Raw genomic sequence first — 12,652 nt, 5'->3', positions numbered from 1 at the left:
TTCTTTGAAGGTCTGATAGAATTCTGCACTGAAACCATCTGGTCCTGTGCTGTTTTTTTGTTGGAAGACTTTCTATTGACCCCTTCTATTTCATTAGGGGTTATGGGAATGTTTAGATTATCTATTTGGTCCTGATTTAATTTTGGTATTTGGTATCTGTCAAGGAAATTGTCCATTTCCTCCATATTCTCCAGTTGTGTTAAGTAAAGGCTTTTGTAGTAGGATCTGATGATGTTTTGGATTTCCTCAGTTTCTGTTGTTATATCCCCCTTTTCATTTCTAATTTTGTTTACTTTGGATACTTTCTCTGTGCCCTTTGGTCAGTCTGGCTAAGAGTTTATCTATCTTGTTGATTTTCTCAAAGAACCAGCTCCTGGATTCTTTGATTCTTTGTATGGTTCTCTTTGTTTCCACTTGATTGATTTCAGCCCTGAGTTTGATGATTTCCTGTCTTCTACTCCTCCTGGGGGAATTGGCTTCTTTTTGTTCCAGGGCTTTCAGGTGTGTCATTAAGCTGCTAGTGTATGCCTCTCTCCATTTTCTTTTTGGAGGCACTCATGGCTATGGGTTTTCCTCTTAGCACTGCTTTCATTGTGTCCCAAAGATTTGGGTATGTTGTACCATTCATTTTCATTAATTTTTTTTAAACTTTTTTTTTATTCGATATAATTTATTTACATTTCAAATGATTTCCCCTTTTCTAGCCCCCCACTCCCCGAAAGTCCCGTAAGCCCCCTTTCTTCCCCTGTCCTCCCACCCTCCCCTTCCCACCTTCCCCGTTCTGGTTTTGCTGAATACTGTTTCACTGAGTCTTTCCAGAACCAGGGGCCACTCCTCCTTTCTTCTTGTACCTCATTTGATGTGTGGATTATGTTTTGGGTGTTCCAGTTTTCTAGGTTAATAACCACTTATTAGTGTCTTTGATTTCTTTCTTTATTTCTTCTTTTGGCCAAGGTGTCATTGAGAATAGTATTGTTCAGCCTCCATGTGTATGTAGGCTTTCTGTTGTTTTTTGTTGCTATTGAAAACCATTCTTACACCATAGTGATCTGATAGGAGGCATGGGATTAGTTTGATCTTCTTGCATTTGTTGAGGTCTGTCTTGTGACCAATTATATGGTCGATTTTGGAGAAGGTACCATGAGGTGCTGGGAAAAGGTATATTCTTTTGCTTTAGGGTGAAATGTTCTATAAATATCAGTCAAATCCAATTGGTCCAAAGCTTCAATTTGTTTTACTGTGTCCCTGTTTAGTTTCTGTTTTCCTGATCGGTCCATTGAGGAGAGTGGATCCCTGTTTAGTTTCTGTTTTCCTGATCGGTCCATTGAGGAGAGTGGAGTGTTGAAGTTCCCCACAATTATTGTGTTAGGTGAAATGTGTGCTTTGAGCTTTAGTAAAGTTTCTTTTACGAATGAGGGTGCCCTTGCATTTGGCGCATAGATGTTCAGAATTGAAAGTTCTTCTTGGTGGATTTTCCCTTTGACTAGCAAGAAGTTTCCCTCAGTGTCTCTTTTGATGACTTTAGGTTGAAAGTCAATTTTATCTGATATTACAATGGCTACTCTGGCTCGTTTCCCGAGACCATTTTCTTGTAAGATTGTCTTCCAGCCTTCTACTCTAAGGTAGATTTTGTCTTTGACATTTAGGTGTGTTTCCTGTATGCAGCAAAATGTCGGGTCCTGTTGTGAGTTTTAATGCTACAGAATGTTGAGAAGTTTCATTATATTAAATGGTGATGAGTGACAATTTCATGTAGAGTTATTCAAAGACTGATAGTGGTGTAGAAAATTATCAGGTTATTGTTAGGTGTTATGGAGCCAACTGTGCACAGAATGCTTGAAGTCTTTGAGATCTTTCTCCACAGTGAAAAAATAAACACAGTCACCCCTCTTTTACATAGCCATGGTATAAGATTATGTGACAAAACAATCGTGTACATATGATTAGATAAATTTCAGTAACTAACTCACTGGACAACACTTACAGAGATGCATGAAGTTTTATTCAAAAGTTTATATTTTCCAATTATTTAGTTTGTAGGGAGTGGTTCTGATGCTCAGGTTCTATTCCTTAATTGTTCCTTGATCTGCCAATAAGGAAAACCTTGGGCTATTTGCTGGGCAGAGGCAGGATCTCCAAGTCTCAGGAGGAAAAGGGAAACACAAGGAGAGAAGGAGAGTGGTTGCCATGCATTGGAGAGAGAAGAACAGGGCAACCATATGGGATCTCAAAAGGGAGTAGCCTGCAAGCAGGTGGTCAGGAACGTTTAGTAACTGAAGTTTAGGGAAGGAGAGAAGGAGATAAGAAATTGGTAAGGGCATGATTTTCCAGGTTGGAGACAGCACCACCCAACAAATATGTCCTAAGGCAAATTAAAAAGGAATATCGGTGTGTTTGTGTCTTTTATGCAAAGATTCAAAGGAAACTGAGAGGGGCCTGGTAGTATGGCCATCTGCTGGAGCTAAACAATAAAACCACATGCAAAAGTGGTTTTTAACAAAATACATTATTTTAGTGTTTTGTGTGTAAATAAGCAGTTTTATTAAATCTTAAACAATTGCACACAAAATATTTAGTATATACTTACTCTCAATTCCCTCTAGTATTCCTATATGTATCCTCTCATTTCCAGCTCATCCTTCTTCTTCTTCTTCTTCTTCTTCTTCTTCTTCTTCTTCTTCTTCTTCTTCTTCTTCTTCTTCTTCTTCTTCTTCTTCTTCTTCTTCTTCTTCTTCTTTCTTCTTCTTTCTTCTTCTTTCTTCTTCTTTCTTCTTCTTTCTTCTTCTTCCTTCTTCTTTCTTCTTCTTTCTTCTTCTTTCTTCTTCTTTCTTCTTCTTTCTTCTTCTTTCTTCTTCTTTCTTCTTCTTCCTTCTTCTTTCTTCTTCTTTCTTCTTCTTTCTTCTTCTTTCTTCTTCTTTCTTCTTCTTTCTTCTTCTTTCTTCTTCTTTCTTCTTCTTTCTTCTTCTTTCTTCTCCTTCTCCTTCTCCTTCTCCTCCTCCTCCTCCTCCTCCTCTTCCTCCGCCTCCTCCTCCTCCTTCCCCCCTCCCTGTCCTTCTCCTTCTCCTCCTCCTTCTCCTCCTCCTTCTTCTTCCTCTTTTCTTCTTCTTCTTCTTCTTCTTCTTCTTCTTCTTCTTCTTCTTCTTCTTCTTCTTCTTCTTCTTCTTCTTCTTCTTCTTCTTCTTCTTCTTCTTCTTCTTCTTCTTCTTCTTCTTCTTCTTCTTCTTCTTCTTCTTCTTCTTCTTCTTCTTTTTCTTCTTCTTCCTCCTCCTCCTCTTTCTCTTCCTCTCCCCCTCCTCTTCCTCTTCCTCCTCTTCCTCTCCTCCTCCTCTTCTTCCTCTTCCTCTTCTTCCTCCTCTTCTTCTCTTCTTCCTCCTCTTCTTCCTCCTCTTCCTCTTCCTCCCCTCCTCCTCTTCTTCCTCTTCCTCCTTCTCTTCTTCCTCCTCTTCTTCCTCTTCTTCTTCCCCTTCACCTTCTTCTTCCTCTTCTTCTCCTCCTCCTCCTTCTCTTCTTTCTTCTTCTTTGTTTAGATCTGTGTCTTTGCCTCTCAAGTATTAGGATAACAGGACTTAGTTTATTTATTTATTATATGTAGATGTATTTGTATTTGTGTTTGTTTATGTATACATATATGTATATGCTATGTGTGTGTATGTGTGTTTGTGTGTGTGTGAATTTTAATCTCTTTCTCCCTTCTTTGAAGGGATATGAATTTATTCTTCTTTTCATTGGAGTTTATTTAATGGTCTTCCCCATATTAAATCTATATAAGTTCCTTTTAATCTTAGAGTCCAATCAATTCTCCATTTTGCCTGACCAGAAGTTTCAGCCTGGTTTATGTATCCTATGTTAGGCTGAGATATTATCATTTCTCCCCATGGAAAGCCAATGTCTAAGGATACTGGGTGCTCAGAGTAGGTTTGATGCCCTAATTCATTAGGGTTACCATGTCTCCTACCCATGCCATTTTAAACTAGAACACTGCCTGTCAGTGTATCCAGTTGGATACTATGATGGCCACATTTAGACCAAAATTGGCTTTAACCACTTATTCCTTTAAATTTAACACAATATCACATTGTCTCTATTATGTGCCTGTTTATTTGACTTATCTATTCCTTTCACAAAGGATTTTTCATTCTGCATTGCTAAGATCATTATTAATGTGCAATATAGTTAATAAATCTAGCAGTATTAGTAATCGCTTTTGTTCAGTGATCTCTGGATTCCTTAGTTGGAAACTTTATTCTCCTGAAAAGATGAAGACAAACAACTTTGAAACTACTCTGGGTCTTTATATTGACTCACATAATATATCTTTTCTAGGTCAAAAGGTTTTTTGGCAATAAAAAAATGCAGCATTTACTTGGATAAATATAACTACATTTCCCTTTTTCTTTATATAAATGTAAGATTGATATGATTTTTTAAATTGCTAAGGATGTTCTATTTATTGTTAAGCAAATATCTACATCGTAACTTTAATGAAAAAAGTTAATGTGTCATATTTATTTTTTTAATATATATATATTTTTATTTTCTATAATCTTTGTTTACATTCCAAATGATTACCCCTTTCCAAGATCTCCTTCCTCATATGTCCCATAAACCTTCTTCTATCTACCCATTCTCCAATCAACTCTCTCCTTTTTCTCTGTCCTGATACTCCCATCTAACGCTAGATCAATCCTTTTCAGGATCAGGACCCTCTCCATACTTCTTCATGGGAGGCATTTGTTATGCTATTTGTTCCTTGGGTATTCAGGGCTTCTGGGCTAATTAATATCCACTTATCAGACATTGCATTCCATGTGTATTCTTTTGTGATTGGGTTACCTCACTTAGGATGATATTTTCCATATCAAACCATTTGCCTAAAAATTTTGTGAATTCATTGTTTCTAATTGCTGAGTAGTATTCCATTGTGTAAATATACCACATTTTTTGTATCCATTCCTCTGTTCAGGGACACCTGGGTTGTTTCCAGCTTCTGGCTACTACAAATAGGGCTGCTATGAACATAGTGGAGCATGTGTCCTTATTACATGTTGGGGAACCCTTTGGGTATATGCCCAAGAGGTATAGCAGGGTCCTCCGGAAGTGTCATGTCCAGTTTTTTGAGGAACCTCCAGACTGATTTCCAAAGTGGTTTTACCATCTTACAGCCCCACCAGCAGTGGAGGAGTGTTCCTCTTTCTCCACATCCTCGCCAACTCCTGCTGTCTCCTGAGTTTTTTGAACTTAGCCATTCTGACTGGTGTAAGGTGAAATCTCAGGGTTGTTTTGTTTTGCATTTCCCTAATGACTAATGATGTTGAGCACTTCTTAAGGTGTCTCTCAGCCATCAGAATTTCTTCAGGTGAAAATTCTTTGTCTAGATCTGTACGCCATTTTTTTAATAGGGTTATTTGGTTCCCTGGGGTCTAACTTCTTGAGTTCTTTGTATATACTGGATATTAGCCCTCTATCAGATGTAGGGTTGGTGAATATCCTTTCCCAATTTGTTGGTTGTTGTTTTGTCCTTTTAACAGTGTCCTTTGCCTTACAGAAACTTTGTAATTTTATGAGGTCCCATTTGTCAATTCTTGATCTTAGAGCATAAGCTATTGGTGTTCTGTTCAGGAAAATGTCCCCTGTGCCCATGTCCTTAAGGGTTTCCCCCAGTTTCTTTTCTATTAGTTTCAGTTTGTCTGGTTTTACATGGAGGCCCTTGATCCACTTGGAGTGGAGTTTAGTACATGGAGATAAGAATGGATCAATTCGCATTCTTCTGAATGCTGACCTCCAATTGAACCAGCACCATTTGTTGAAAAGGCTCTCTTTTTTCCACTGGATGTTTTTGGCTCCTTTGTCAAAGATCAAGTTACCATAGGTGTGTGGATTTATTTCTGGGTCTGCAATTCTATTCCATTGGTCCACTTGTCTGTCACTGCCAATACCATGCAGTTTTTAACACTATTGCTCTGTAGTATTGCTTGAAGTCAGGGATACTGATTCCCCCAGAGTTTCGTTTGTTGTTGAGAATAGTTTTAGCTGTCCTGGGTTTTTTGTTATTCCAGATGAATTTGAGAATTTCTTTTTCTAACTCTGTGAAGAACTGAGTTGAGATTTTGATGGGGATTGCATTGAATCTGTAGATTGCTTTTGGCAAGATGGCCATTTGAACTATATTAATCTTGCCAATCCACGATCGTGGCAGATTTTTCCATTTTCTGAGGTCTTCTTCGATTTCCTTCTTCAGAGACCTGAAGTTCTTATCTTATAGATCTTTTACTTGTTTGGTTAGAGTCACACCAAGATACTTTATATTGTTTGTGGCTATTGTGAAGGGTGTCATTTCCCTACCTTCTTTCTCATCCTGCTTATCCTTTGAGTATAGGAAGGCACCTGATCTGCTTGAGTTGATTTTGTAACCAGCCACTTTGCTGAAGTTGTTTATCAGCTGTAGGAGTTCTCTGGTGGAGGTTTTCCGGTCACTTAAGTAGACTATCATGTCATCTGCAAATAGTGATAATTTGACTTCTTCCTTTCCAATTTGTATCCTGTTGATATCCTTATGTTGTCTAATTGCTATAGCTAGAACTTCAAGTACTATATTGAAAAGATATGGAGAGAAAGGGCAGCCTTGTCTAGTCCCTGATTTTAGTAGGATTGCTTCAAGTTTCTCTCCATTTAATTTGATGTTGGCTACTGGTTTGCTGTATATTGCTTTAACGACGTTTAGGTGTGGGCCTTGAATTCCTCTTCTTTCCAAGACTTTTAGCATGAAAGGATACTGAATTTTGTCAAATGCTTTTTCTGCATCTAATGAGATGATCATATGTTTTTTTTCTTTGAGTTTGTTTATGTAGTGGATAGCATTGATGAATTTCCTTATATTGAACCATGCCTGCATCCCAGGGATGAAGCCTACTTCATCATGGTGGATGATCGTTTTGATGTGTTCTTGCATTCGGTTGGCAAGAATTTTATTAAGTATTTTTGCATCGATATTCATAAGGGAAATTGGCCTGAAGTTTTCTTTCTTTGTTGGATCTTTGTGTGGTTTTGGTATCAGCGTAATTGTGGCTTCATAGAACGAGTTGGGTAGATTTCCTTCTGTTTCTATTTTGTGGAATAGTTTGAAGAGTATTGGTGTTAGGTCTTCTATGAAGGTCTGATAGAATTCTGCACTGAAGTCATTTGGTCCAGTGCTTTTTTTTGGTTGGGAGACTTTCTATGACCCTTTATATTTCTTCAGGTGTTATGGGACTGTTTAGGTCATCTATTTGATCCTGATTTAGTTTTGGTGTCTGATATCTGTCTAGGAAACTGTCGATTTCCTCCATATTCTCCAGTTGTGTTGAGTATAGGCTTTTGTAGTAGGATCTAATGAGTTTTTGAATTTCCTCAGTTTCTGTTGTTATATCTCCTTTTTCATTTCTAAGTTTGTTAATCTGGATACTGTCTCTGTGCCCTTTGGTTAGTCTAGCTAGGGGTTTATCTTCTTGTTGATTTTCTCAAAGAAGCAGCTCCTAGTTTTGTTGATTCTTTGTCTTGTTCTCTTTGTTTCTACTTGATTGATTTCAGCCCTGAGTTTGATGATTTCCTGCCTTCTACTCCTCTTAGGTGAAATAGCTTCTTTTTGTTCCAGGGCTTTCAGGTGTGTTGTTAAGCTGTTAGTATATTCTCTCTCCATTTTCTTTCTGGAGGAACTCAGGGCTATGAGTTTTCCTCTTAGCACTGCTTTCATTGTGTCCCATAGATTTGCGTATGTTGTGTCTTCATTTTCATTAAATTCTAAAAATCTTTAATTTCTTTCTTTATTTCTTCCTTGACCAAGGTATCATTGAGTAGAATATTATTCAGTTTCCATGGGTATGTGGGTTTTCTGTTGTTTTTGTTGCTATTGAAGACCACTTTTACTCCATAGTGATCTGATAGGAGGCATGGGATTATTTCAATTTTCTTATATTTGTTGAGGTCTGTCTTGTGACCAATTATATGGTCGATTTTGGAGAAGGTACCATGAGGTGCTGAGAAAAAGGTATATTCTTTTGCTTTAGGATAAAATGTTCCATATATATCTGTTAAATCTAACTGGTCCAAACTTTAATTAGTTTCATTGTGTCCCTGTTTAGTTTCTGTTTTCCTGATCGGTCCATCGAGGAAAGTGCAGTGTTGAAGTAACCCACAATTATTGTGTTAGGTACAATGTGTTCTTTGAGCTTTAGTAAAGTTTTGTTTATGAATGAAGGTGCCCTTGCATTTGGAGCATAGATGTTCAGGATTGAGAGTTCTTCTTGGTGTATTTTTCATTTGACTAGCAAGAAGTGTCCCTCAGAGTCTTCTTCGGTGAATTTGCGTTGAAAGTCAATTTTATCTGATATTAGAATGGCTACTCCAGCTTGTTTCCTGAGACCATTTGCTTGTAAAATTGTCTTCCAGCCTTTTACTCTAAGATAGTGTTTGTCCTTGACCCTGAGGTATGATTGCTGTATGCAGCAAAATATACGGTCCTGTTTACATATCCAGTCGGTTAGTCTATGTCTTTTTATTGGGGCATTGAGTCCATTGATGTTAAGAGATAGTAAGGAATAGTGATTATTACTTCCTGTCATTTTTTATGTTATTTTTTAAATTTGATTGGTTATCTTTTTTTGGGTTTGATGAAAGAAGGTTACTATCTTGCTTTTTTCCAGGGTGAAGTTTCCCTCCTTGTATTGGTGTTTTCCTCCTATTATCCTTTGTAGGGCTGGGTTTGTGGAGAGATCTTGGGTAAACTTGCTTTTGTCATGGCATATCTTAATTTCTCCATCTATGGTGATTAAGAGTTTTGCTGGGTATAGTAGTTTTGGCTGGCATTTGTGTTCTCTTAGAGTCTGCTTGAGATCTGCCCAGGATCTTCTAGCTTTCATAGTGTCAGGTGAAAAGTCTTGTGTGACTCTGATAGGTCTTCCTTTATATGTTACTTGGCCTTTTTCTCTTACTGACTTTACTATTCTTTTTTGTTTAGTACATTGGGGGTTTTGATTATTATGTGACTGGAGGTATTTCTTTTCTGGTCCAGTCTATTTGGAGTTCTGTAGGCTTCTTTTATATTCATGGGCATCTCTCTCTTTAGGTTAGGGAAGTTTTCTTCCATAATTTTGTTGAGGATATTTTCTGGCCCTTTAAGTTGTAAATCTTCACTCTCATCTATGCCTATAATCCTTAGGTTTGGTCTTCTCATTGTGTCCTGGATTTCCTGGATGTTTTGGGTTACACGCTTTTTGCATTTTGCATTTTTTTTTTAACTGTTGAGTCCATGGTTTCTAAGGTATCTTTAGCACCTGAGATTCTTTGTTCTATCTCTTGTATTCTGTTGTTGATATTTGCATTTATGTCCCCTGATTTCTTTCCAAGGTTTTCTATCTCCAAAGTTGTCTCCCTTTGAGTTTTCTTAGTTGTTTCTACTTCTGATTTTAGATCCTGGATGGTTTTGCTCAGCTCCTTCACTTGCTTGTTTGTGTTTTCCTGTAATTCTTTAAGATATTTTTGTGTTTCCTCTTTCATGACCTCAGTCTGTTGACCAAAGTTCTCCTGTATTACTTTAAGTGATTTTTGTGTTTCCTCCTTATTGGCTTTTGTATTCCCCTGAATTTCTTTCAATGATTTTTTGTGTTTCCCTTGTAAGGGCTTCTAACTTTTGATCCATTTTCTCCTGAATTTCTTTAAGTATGTCCTTCATGTGTTCCTGTACCAGCATCATGACCAGTGATTTTAAATCCAAATCTTGTTTTTCTGGTGTGATGGGGTATCCAGGACATGCTGTTAATGGAGAATTGGGTTCAGATGCTGCCATATTCCCTTGATTTCTGTAAGTGATGTTCCTGCGTTTGCCTTTTGCTATCTAGTTCTCACTGGTGTTAGTTCGTCTTGTCAATTCTGGACTCACAAGTGCAAGCTGCCTCCTCCCAGCTGGCCTCTGGTGCACAGATGACATCCTGCACTGCCTGGAGTCTGAGTGCTGTGCCCTAGGCTGTTCAGATCCAGAAGCAGAGACCTGAAGGCCTGCCCAGGGCCTGCTGGACTCAACAGAGCACACTGACTCCTCCCAGCCGGCCCCCCAGGTGTCCCTCTGGCCTCTTGCAGGGCCTGGAGATGTGGTGTTGTAGCCCAGGCTGTTCTGGATCCCGAAGCGGAGATCGTCATATTTATTTTTATGTTGTCAATTTTTAAGCGGCAGTATCAATTAGCAGATGGTCCCACATTGACATTATTTTGTAGATTAAGCTGGTCAAGAATTCACATGTAAATTTCTGTCTTTAATTCCTGTGTCTGTTGTGTATTAGCTCAGATCTTGTGTTTGCCTTGTCCACATCCCTGTCCCTTGTTTATAGGGAGAAGCTTTTAGGCCTTTCATTCAATTCTGGCTGCAGTAGTCAACCTACACCTGCCTTTCTGAATGCTATGAAAAAAGAACATTAATTCCTATAAGATGAGATTTGGATTTCCTAATGTGCCAAGCCTGAGAGAAACTGGTGAGACTTTTGCCTTGTCTGTGCATTCCACAAAGTTGTTTTAGGTTTTACCAACTGTCATCACACTGACTACTTTTGGCTTGTGTGTATGTGGGAGTACAGTTTGTCCCTATCTGCCATTGCTGTGTTCTGCCCTTAAAAATGTCCCAACTACTGTGATAAGCGTTCAAATTCAGTAGGGAATTATTTTAAGAAGCTCCTACAATACAATTACTCTTCCATTGCCTTCTTCAAAGCTAGAAAATTGTTTCTCTTCACCACTTGTCTGTATATTGTGCAAAGCTTTGGGTTTGGTCTCTTTTTGTTTTTTTTTTTTTGTTTTTTTTTTTTCTTCTATTTTTTTTAACAGACTAGGCCTCTTATCCTGTTAGCCTAACATTGCCCAACTTATTACCTTGGCATTTTTAGAGAGTGTCTTTCATGAAAGCTGTAACTAACAAGGAAGAGAATTGCTCTCCTAAAATGCCACCAAAAGCTCCCTTGCAACCCCTCTCTAGCTAGTCAGTCTTCCACTGGCTCAGCCTGGCTGTGCTCAGCACAGTACAGCCAGTGATGCATCTTGGGGCAACAGCAGCAGTGGAGCCAGCAGCAGCAGCAGCAGCAGCAGCAGCAGCAGCAGCAGCAGCAGCAGCAGCAGCAGCAGCAGAGGTGACAGAGGCAATTCCCCAATTCTGCTCCCACCCTTTCACCTTTTCTTGAACCCTCACACCTGGCCCAGCCAGAGATTTCTATGGATAGCCTCAGGTACACAGATAAACATAGTTAGGCTATTCTCTGATTACCTCTTAACTTAAAATAACCCACTTATTTTTATCTACATTCTGCTACATGAGTGGTTACAAGGTACCATGTGACTGAATCCGAATCATCACATCTTCCCAGGTGAGTCATCCCATCACTCTTTCTCCATAACTTTCTCTACCTCCTGAATGACCCACCTTCTATTCTACCTTTTCTATAGGCCATTTTTCTAAATTGACAGGTGATGCATCTGTATTATACCCAAGATTTTCTCTGTACACATTTTTTTCTTTTCTTTTCTTTTTTTTAATTTTTTTTATTCTTTTTTAATTTTTTTTGAGATTTTCTAATTTTATGGTGAACAGGTTTTTGAAGTAATATGTAAAAATTCTCCATTTCTTCTGTGTCTTTTATGTCATAAATTTCATTTCTGAATTTATTAATTTTGTATCCCTCTATTCCTTTTGTTAGTTTGCATAAGGTTGTGTTTATCTTGCTTATTTTCTCAAAGAACTAACATTTTGTTTACTTCATTATTTCTTTTGTTCTTGTTTCAATTTTATGTATTGCTTGCCTTATTTTGATGATTGCATGCCATTTAGTCTTCTTGTGTTTATTCACTTATTTTGGTTGTAGAGCCATCAGGTATGCTGTTGAGTTTTTAATATGAGCTATCACTTTATGAAGTCAATAAGTGATATAAAATTTCTTCTTTACTCTGCTTTCATTGTGACCCATAACATTCGATATGTTGTCCATTCATTTTCATTGAATTCAAGGAAGTCTTTGATTATTTTATTTCTTCCTTGACACAGTTGTTATTGAGGAGAAAGTTTGTTAGTTTGCATAGGTTTGTTGGCTTTCTTTTCTATTTCTGTTGTTGTTGAAGTCCAGAATTAATTCATGATGATCTGATAAGATACAGGAATTGTTTTGATTTTCCTGTATGTAGTAAAGCTAGATTTAAGAACAACTAAATTGTTTATTTAGGAGATTGTTCTGTAAGGTACCGAGAAGAAGGTATACTCATTTGATTTTAGGTGAAATGTTCTGTAGATATCTTATTGGTCCTTTTGTGTCAAAACATTTTTTAGTTCAGTTTTTATTAGGAGAATTGAGTTCATTTGTGTTAATATATATTGAAGTTCAATGATAGTTAATTCTAGCCACATTGTTGTTAGAGGTTTGTGTGTGTGTGTGTGTGTGTGTGTGTGTGTGTTTGTGTGTGTATGAGAGAGAGAGAGAGAGAGAGAGAGAGAGAGAGAGAGAGAGAGAGAACTTGTATGTATTTCCTTTCCTTTGAATTTTGTGGTTTGGGTTTTTTTCCTGTGTATTTTTTGGTTTAGTAAGCCTCCTTGGTTTGAAATTTTCCTTACGGCATTTGCTGTCTGGCTGAACATGTGTATAGATAT

The sequence above is a fragment of the Apodemus sylvaticus genome, chromosome 23 (genome assembly GCF_947179515.1).
Source record: "Apodemus sylvaticus chromosome 23, mApoSyl1.1, whole genome shotgun sequence".
NCBI classification, from domain to species: domain Eukaryota; kingdom Metazoa; phylum Chordata; class Mammalia; order Rodentia; family Muridae; genus Apodemus; species Apodemus sylvaticus.
The sequence above is the reverse complement of the archived record's forward strand: the minus strand, read 5'-3'. Positions refer to the sequence as shown.